Consider the following 9,416-nt stretch of genomic DNA (forward strand, 5'->3'; position numbering starts at 1 on the left):
TTTTATTTTGTTTTGTTTTTTGGATTTTTTTACAGATGTCTTCTGCTGTTATTATATTTACAAAAACACAGATAATGCTGAAGCTACGAGACTTTTTTTTTCTTTTAAATGCCACACTAAATAGATGTAAGATAGTCCTGGATAATAAAAGTATTTACATAATACAAAATAAATATAAAATAAATGAAAAACAAATTAGTTTTCATTAATTTATTTTACATTTTCACTGTTTACCTACTGTTTCATTTTTTCTTTGCCTTTTGTAAACACTTTTCTTTCTTGCTTTCAAATCAACTTTTGGCTCTGGTTTTACCCATTGTATTTCTATTGGTTTTTCCTCAGCTGGTGTCACAGAAACATCTGCAGTGGGATCACGTCAAGAATAGTCTTTGGTTCTTTCTCAGTTTCTGCGCATCTTTCATTTGCTATTTCTCTTGGTATTTTGCAGCTGTGCAGGATCTTAGTGACACACTGATGCATGTTTGGTGACTGGTAGTGAAGATTTGTATATAAAGTTGGTCCTTCAAAACGTCCCTGGAAAATCTTTGAGATTTAAGGCAAAACGTGGTTCTGTTTCTACGAGATCAGCATCTTCTATGATCTGAATGTTCCAAAGCCATATCCTATTATCAAAAATGGTGAAAGTAAACATGTGGTCCAGAAATGGCTGGCTTTTGGAATGATACCACGGTGTACTAAAGATCTGAATTAAGAGTTCTTTACAAAGTATAATGTAGTAATTCATCAAAAGCACGGTCAAAAGACAAATGGTGCCCAGAACCTTTCAAAGTTTCCAGTCATCTTTAGTTCAGTTAGGGTATGAACATGTTGTGTTGAACTAGGAATTTAGCAGTTAGTCCATGAGGTAAATTTGAAAGCCACATATAGAAGAGATCTTGTTTCTTCTTAGCTTCAAAATAGATACATCCATTACAGTTTTTTATTTCACAAACCTTGTTAATCACAACATATCTTTACAAAACATTTTAGGATCTGCTTTAGAATAAGGTATCAACATTCTTAGGTCTTGCATTAAATATCTTGTTCTGAAATTTGTTCCTTTGGAAGAAAAGATAAGAATCCGTTCCTTATGTTTCCACTTGACCTTGCAAACGGAGCCTGGGATATGTTTTCTCTCTTCTTCCTCTGCCTCCGCTTCCATGTCACACTGCTTAGCTGGAGGCCTGGCATCTTTTCCATTTCTTTTTGGCTTTTTCACTTGAACTGACAAACCTCCATGCCACTGTCTTGCCTCTCCACCTTCACTTTTGGCCTGCCTCAAGTTTTTCATTTATTTATTTTGTTTTACTTTTAAAATTGTCATATTATTTAAGTTTGAGAAATTGAAATTTTTACAGTATTAAATGCTTATATTAGAAAAAAGAAAGTCTTCAAGACAATAATCTAAGTTTCTATTTTCAGAAACTTGGAAAATCAGATAAAAAGTATATCCAAATCTAGGAAAGAAAGAAAATATAGAAGAAAACAGAAATTAAGAGAATAAAGCCCAAAATCCTACTGCCTGTTCTTGATTCACAGCTCCATCACTTATAATCTTAAGACCTTGGGAAGGAACTCCACCTCCCCAGGCCTTATTTCTCCATCTGCTAAACAGAGGAAATAATAGTGCCTACTTCACAGGGCTATTATTAAGAATTAATAGAAAAGTTCTTGGAACCATAACACTAAGAAATGTGATGAAAACTGCTTATAATAGTACTTGGCACATAATAAACTGGATCAAAGTTAGGTGATCATACATTTCAGTTTATCCAGGGTAGTCACAGTTTAGAAGTTATTATGAGCTTTTCATTTAATAGTGAAATAGTATTCATAATTGCATCAATATAAGCTGTTTCTGCCATGGCCTCATTTAGGAGTCTGAAAGACACATGTAGTAAATAGAACTTCATCTTACATGTGGAAAAATGCCAATGGTCCATCTCTGTTTTGTTTTCAGTGAAAGGTAACTAACATTTTCCCCCTCAACGGCAACATATAGTGTTTTCTCTGATAAAACAAAGTATTAGACAATGCTGCATTTGTGAGCTGCGTGGCATACCAGTTATATGTATCATGGACCATAACAAACCTTATGAGACATAGTAAACTATAGACTACAAGTTGGAGTCTGCAATAAGAAACATTAAAATTATAGGCTAAATATAATATGTGTGAGAAATAAAGTCTAAGCTATACTACCTTAAAATATATGAAATGTAATATAAACCCTCTTGTTATCACAGTATTATATAGACATTGATTGGAAAATTCTTAACAAAATATTAGTATGCAAGCATTGTATAAAGATAATACATTATGTTGAAGGCTTACAAGTTTGTTTAACATTTTACAAATAAATTAATATATTGTCATTTAATAGATATATCTTATTAGATATATATCTTAATAGGTATAGAAAAATCAAAATTCAATAGATAATCATAATAAAATCAGTCTTCAATCAGGAATACAAGGAAATTCCTTGATGTTGCAAAGTTATTTACAAATATGCATGTAGCACACATCATTTGCAAAATGAAGGCATTCAGGCACTAGATAAAACTGTTGGATCTTATCATTATACTAGATGCTGAGGACTATTGTATTAATAATGGCAAGTACTAAAGGCAAGAAAAAGAAAACCAAAATGGAATAAGGTCATTATGTGATTATGTGATTATCAATGTAGGAAAAACAAAGAATATTACTGATAAATTATGACATGGAGTTAGGAAATTTTAGCAAAAATTTTAAAACTGTGGGATACAAAATCAAAATTCAAAATTCAATGGCATTTATACACACTTGTCTCAATCAGATGGAAAACAAAATTGTGAAACAATCTATAATATGATAAAAAGTTGTAGCTATCATTTCTATTCTAAGTTATCTATAGATCCAAATCAATTCCAATTAAAGTCTCCACAGAATTACTTTTATTTTTCTCCTCTTTTTCTCTGTTCTTTTTGTGTATGAAACTTGAAAAGATGTTTCTAAATTGATATGGACGAACAGCTAAATACTCCTAAAGAAGAAAAATAACATGAAGGTGAGGTGGAGTGAAATATGCCAGTTATCAAAACTTATTATAAAGCTATAATTAATAACACAGTATTGTATTGACACAGATGGAAAAATCAACAAAGGTTTTACACATATATGGACATCTGATTTATACCAGTGTTTCACTTAAGATCAGTAGAAAAGAAGATTTTTTAACCAATACTGTTGGCGAAATCAGTTATTTCTATGGAGAAAATATAAAATTGGTCCTCTGAATGACACCATGTAAATATTTATGAATGATAGGTAAACAGATGACAATTTAGGATAATATATTTATTAATTTAAATAGAAAATAATTTGGGCCAGCTGAGTAACTCAGTTGGTTACGAGCTCGCTCAAGAGTGCAAGCTCTGAGCAACAGGGTCACCGGTTCGATTCCCGGCCCGAGATGAGCTGCCACTGAGCTGCCAACAGGTGGTAGGAATACTCAGCTAAAATAATTAATAATAATAATAATAATAATAATAATAATAATAAATATAGAATAATTTATTAAACCCAATATCACTGGCTATTTCAACTACATTAAGTATCAACCATTGTAGAGTGAAGAAGGCCCAAGCTGGGAGAAAATATATGCAACACATAGACGTGATCAGTGTAAGTATCCAAAATGAGTGAATGATTGCTATGAGTCTGGTAAAAAGACACAATCTGATAAAAATGAGAAAATAAATAAACAAGCACTTAACATAATAGGAAACCCAAATAACCAATAAACATGTGAGAAGAATTCCAATCTAATTTGTAATCAGGAACATGTAAACTCATACCATTATATACCATTTTGTGCCTACTACACTGGAAAACACGCCGAGTCTGTCAATGTCAAGTGTTGGTGAGGATAGGGAGCAATGGGTGTATTTAAATCCTGCTGTTGGAAATGGAGATCAATGGGCCACTTTGGGGAAAAATTTGTATTATATAGAGCATTTGAAGATGTTCATAATCTATGATCAAAGAATTTTACTCCTGTGCACCAGGAGACAAATGGAAGAATAATCTCAGTAGAACATACAATGGCAAATTTTAGAAAGCAATTCATATATTCATCTATATTAGAATGAAAAATATGATATGGTCATAATTTAGAGAAATACGTATATATGTAAGCAATTATATAGATGCATGCTGGGAACATAAAGATTAAGGAAAAAAGCAAATTGCGTGAGATCATGCTGCACAATTCCATTCTTTACAATTCAAAACAAGCTAAGTGGCATTTTGCTTAGAAATAGAAATTTTAGTTAAAGCATGCAAAAAAAAAAACCCAAAAAAACAAATGATAAACATAAAACTCAGGTTATTGGGTGAGGAAAGTGATAAGGAAATACCATGAACTACAGCAGTGAGGGTCTCACTTCTTTATCCTTTTCCTCACAACCATGGACATAGGCGTTCATCTTATTATTTTTAAAAATACTTTATAGCGCATAGTTTAAAATATTAATTTGAATTTATTTATTATTTAATTCGTTTGTAAAATATTGATTCGTCAACACCTATTTTGCACTTTAAAAGGAAATATTAAGCCTTTCAAAAGGCTGCCATAGAGAGATGCGCACTTGTGTAATTTCTTGTCTGTTAGGTCTCTTGGATGTGTGAATCTCATTTGACTTCTGCATACCCCTGATGGAGCTCAGAGCCTATGTAAGGCATTGTGTTTATTTTAGCAATGTCAAACAATTAAAAAAAGCTTCACAGATAAAGTTGTTCTTTCATTTAGTAATATATTCAACTGTCAAGTATGTGCTATTTTTAAGTCCCTTCTGTATGTGAAGCATGAGGAAGGCTATTGCTCTCTCAACTGTTTACAATTTTAGCAGCAGAGATAACACTCGTCCAAAGACAGCTCTTTTGCAAGGCAGTATGAGAGGACTGCAGCCTGAGGAGCAGAAATGCAGGTGCAAGAGTTCCAAGTGGAAGAATGATGGTTGAGGTAATCAGGCAGCTATTTCAATACAATAGCTTCCAGGGAACTGTACATGCAAATTTTAGGGTTGGGATCAAGAACTCCGAAGAAAGTTTCAGGGAGGAAGTTGGAATTTCATAATAAGGAAATGAGTGGAAATGAGGCTTTTTAAAACAACAACTGTCAAATACTCCCTGGTCAAGCAAAATACTGCCTGAGACAGATGGGGTTGTGCCCATCGTCTTATCTGTGATTTTAACTTAGATTGACATTCTGACACCATTTAAATAAGCGGGCTTCGGTAATGTGTTGTAAGCTCCGGCACACAACATGCTATGTATTGTACCAACAGGGATAAGGTGGTGAAGTTGTGCATGCATGTGCACATGTGTGTGCTTGTGCACACATGTGTGGTGAGTGAAAGTATGGAAATGTGTAGAAGTATGGAATGGGAGTGGGTCTCACTTCTCACCGAGTAAGTTAAAAATGCAGCAAGGAGGGCCNTACAATTTTCGATGCCAATAACCATAAAGTCAACTTGAAGCTATAAATATCTTTTACAAACTACATTTTCCAAATATTGTTGCTTTTCTGACTCCTAAGCAAATATTTTTCAAAGGAAAGAAAAGATGACAATATCATTCATTTTCAGGGAAATCATTCAGTAACCAAAATTTGTGACCTATTCTCATCAGACAGAAAACAAATAAGAACATAAACAAACTAATTTGACATTATATAAGATCCAGAATATTATTTTTCATGCAGGAATAACTTATTTATATGTATTCTAGTGATTCATATTATGTGGTCTTGTCAATTTTAATGCTCTTCCTTACTCATAGGATCATTAAGTCAGCTAAATTGAGGATACCTACCCTGGGTTACTTTTTCTACTTGTTATCTAGCATACAGATAGATCATTGATCATAAATACATTCAAAAGCTGGATAAAATTGAAAATCATAACATTTTTTGTAGTGACTGGTAGATATATGTATATATGTATGTATGTATAAATTTGATTTGTTTTACTTAAGCAGATTACATTTTTAAGTTTTTAAGTTTTAAATTTATCTAAAATTACATTTAAAAAATTTCTAAGATAGCAAAATCAATTAAATAAAGATTTATGTTTAACTGTTCCAGCGTCTATTCTAGTTGCTAAAAAAAATAAAAATATGAATAAGACTGTGGCTTAGCCACCAGAGAGGTTAGGTGGGCAAACCCTTAAGGGTCAACTTTAAATAAAATGGGGTAGGTGCTTGATGAAGGCATGACCCTGGAGCTAAGAAAGCAGATGAATGGGAAGGGTTATTTCTATGTAGGCCTTCCAATAAAGGCTTTCCTGAAGAAAGAATGTGAGGAGACTGCACCCACCTGGGAGTATCAGTAGTGAAACAGGCAAAGAACTGCAAATTGTTTCCAGACAAAAGGAGCCATATTAGCAAACACATTGTGTATTAGTTTCCTGTTGCCGCTGTAACCAATTAGCACCAATGTGTTGGCTTAAAACAACACAAATTTATTCTGTTAAAGTTCTGGAAGTTAGAAATCCAAAATTAGTTTCTCCAGGCTAAAGTCAAGGTGTCAGTAGGGAAGGCTCCTTCTGGAGGCTCTAAAGGAAGAATCCCATTCCTTGCCATTTTCAGTTTATAGAGACCATCTGTATTCCTTGGCTGATGGCCACTTCTGCTATCTTCAAAACGCATCTCGTCAATGTCTGTGTTTATCATCACGTCATCACTCTAACTTTTCCAGTCTATCTGAATCTTCTTAGACTGCTATGATTATATTGGGGACATATATTAATCCAGGATAATTTCCCCATCTCAAGATCCTTAACTTGATAGAATCCACAACATCCCTTTTGTCATATAAGGTAACATTTATAATTTCCTGGAATTAGGATACAGACACATTGGGGGCTATTATTTAGCCTAACACATATAGTTTGGCAGGTGTAGACACACAGGGAATTCTAGAGTACTAGAAAATGTGGTAGTTTGGAATGCAGTTTGATGAATCTGAAAAGGTGGTTAAAGACTAGATGAATTTTTGTCAAAATGATAGTCAGTAACCACTTCAAGTTCAAAGATACATACATATGTCTTCGAGTTGTGGGAGGAGCACAACAGAGAAGACATGAACACCACACAAAAGGTCTCATTTTAAAAAATGTCTTCACCTTCATCTTGGACCCAAACTCAACGTATGCGTACTTTGAATCTTTTGAAGGTTCACTGATAACTGAGCTATATAATTACACATTCGTATACTGAATTTCAGAACCTCCTGTGTTTATCTGTTTGGCTTTGTGGTGCCCTTTTAATTAAGAAGCTGCAATTGGACATAAAACATAAATGATGGTCTTGCCAAATGAAGGATAAATCATATCACAGCTAGCTGGACAAAGGAAAATTCACATAGAGAAATGTGTCTGGCGGGTTGAGTCATCACATGGCATATGGGCTTTGTAATATAGGCATACTGAGTTCAACTAAAGCACAACATAATTACTTGGCTTATTTAATTCTGTGTGAGTAGCTGTTTCATTTAAGGAACACACCCTCATTTGTCACATTAAATTAATATATTTATTTTGAGTTGTTTTAGTTCTTCCCATTTATTTTAAAGTTATATAAAAGGTATAAGCATAAAAATTTCATATAGATTTAAGTTTGTACCCTTCAATAATGCTTTAGTAAAAAAATTAGTCACTATTCAGCCTTTAAGAGTATTTTATTTTGTTTTGTTTTTTGGATTTTTTTACAGATGTCTTCTGCTGTTATTATATTTACAAAAACACAGATAATGCTGAAGCTACGAGACTTTTTTTTTCTTTTAAATGCCACACTAAATAGATGTAAGATAGTCCTGGATAATAAAAGTATTTACATAATACAAAATAAATATAAAATAAATGAAAAACAAATTAGTTTTCATTAATTTATTTTACATTTTCACTGTTTACCTACTGTTTCATTTTTTCTTTGCCTTTTGTAAACACTTTTCTTTCTTGCTTTCAAATCAACTTTTGGCTCTGGTTTTACCCATTGTATTTCTATTGGTTTTTCCTCAGCTGGTGTCACAGAAACATCTGCAGTGGGATCACGTCAAGAATAGTCTTTGGTTCTTTCTCAGTTTCTGCGCATCTTTCATTTGCTATTTCTCTTGGTATTTTGCAGCTGTGCAGGATCTTAGTGACACACTGATGCATGTTTGGTGACTGGTAGTGAAGATTTGTATATAAAGTTGGTCCTTCAAAACGTCCCTGGAAAATCTTTGAGATTTAAGGCAAAACGTGGTTCTGTTTCTACGAGATCAGCATCTTCTATGATCTGAATGTTCCAAAGCCATATCCTATTATCAAAAATGGTGAAAGTAAACATGTGGTCCAGAAATGGCTGGCTTTTGGAATGATACCACGGTGTACTAAAGATCTGAATTAAGAGTTCTTTACAAAGTATAATGTAGTAATTCATCAAAAGCACGGTCAAAAGACAAATGGTGCCCAGAACCTTTCAAAGTTTCCAGTCATCTTTAGTTCAGTTAGGGTATGAACATGTTGTGTTGAACTAGGAATTTAGCAGTTAGTCCATGAGGTAAATTTGAAAGCCACATATAGAAGAGATCTTGTTTCTTCTAAGCTTCAAAATAGATACATCCATTACAGTTTTTTATTTCACAAACCTTGTTAATCACAACATATCTTTACAAAACATTTTAGGATCTGCTTTAGAATAAGGTATCAACATTCTTAGGTCTTGCATTAAATATCTTGTTCTGAAATTTGTTCCTCTGGAAGAAAAGATAAGAATCCGTTCCTTATGTTTCCACTTGACCTTGCAAACGGAGCCTGGGATATGTTTTCTCTCTTCTTCCTCTGCCTCCGCTTCCATGTCACACTGCTTAGCTGGAGGCCTGGCATCTTTTCCATTTCTTTTTGGCTTTTTCACTTGAACTGACAAACCTCCATGCCACTGTCTTGCCTCTCCACCTTCACTTTTGGCCTGCCTCAAGTTTTTCATTTATTTATTTTGTTTTACTTTTAAAATTGTCATATTATTTAAGTTTGAGAAATTGAAATTTTTACAGTATTAAATGCTTATATTAGAAAAAAGAAAGTCTTCAAGACAATAATCTAAGTTTCTATTTTCAGAAACTTGGAAAATCAGATAAAAAGTATATCCAAATCTAGGAAAGAAAGAAAATATAGAAGAAAACAGAAATTAAGAGAATAAAGCCCAAAATCCTACTGCCTGTTCTTGATTCACAGCTCCATCACTTATAATCTTAAGACCTTGGGAAGGAACTCCACCTCCCCAGGCCTTATTTCTCCATCTGCTAAACAGAGGAAATAATAGTGCCTACTTCACAGGGCTATTATTAAGAATTAATAGAAAAGTTCTTGGAACCATAACACTAAGAAATG

At 33.3% G+C, this 9,416-nt stretch overlaps 2 pseudogenes; both read right to left on the minus strand.

Annotated features, from left to right (window-relative positions):
- Positions 1 to 1,291, minus strand: part of LOC109375553 (ribosome biogenesis protein BRX1 homolog pseudogene) — a 152,787-nt pseudogene extending 151,496 nt beyond the window's left edge.
- A 1,602-nt stretch (positions 1,292 to 2,893) lies between these two features.
- On the minus strand, positions 2,894 to 9,012 carry LOC109375554 (ribosome biogenesis protein BRX1 homolog pseudogene; annotated as a pseudogene).
- Between the last annotated feature and the right edge of the window lie 404 nt (positions 9,013 to 9,416).

The sequence above is a fragment of the Hipposideros armiger genome, unplaced genomic scaffold, assembly GCF_001890085.2.
Source record: "Hipposideros armiger isolate ML-2016 unplaced genomic scaffold, ASM189008v1 scaffold_968, whole genome shotgun sequence".
In the NCBI taxonomy this organism is placed as follows: Eukaryota; Metazoa; Chordata; class Mammalia; order Chiroptera; family Hipposideridae; genus Hipposideros; species Hipposideros armiger.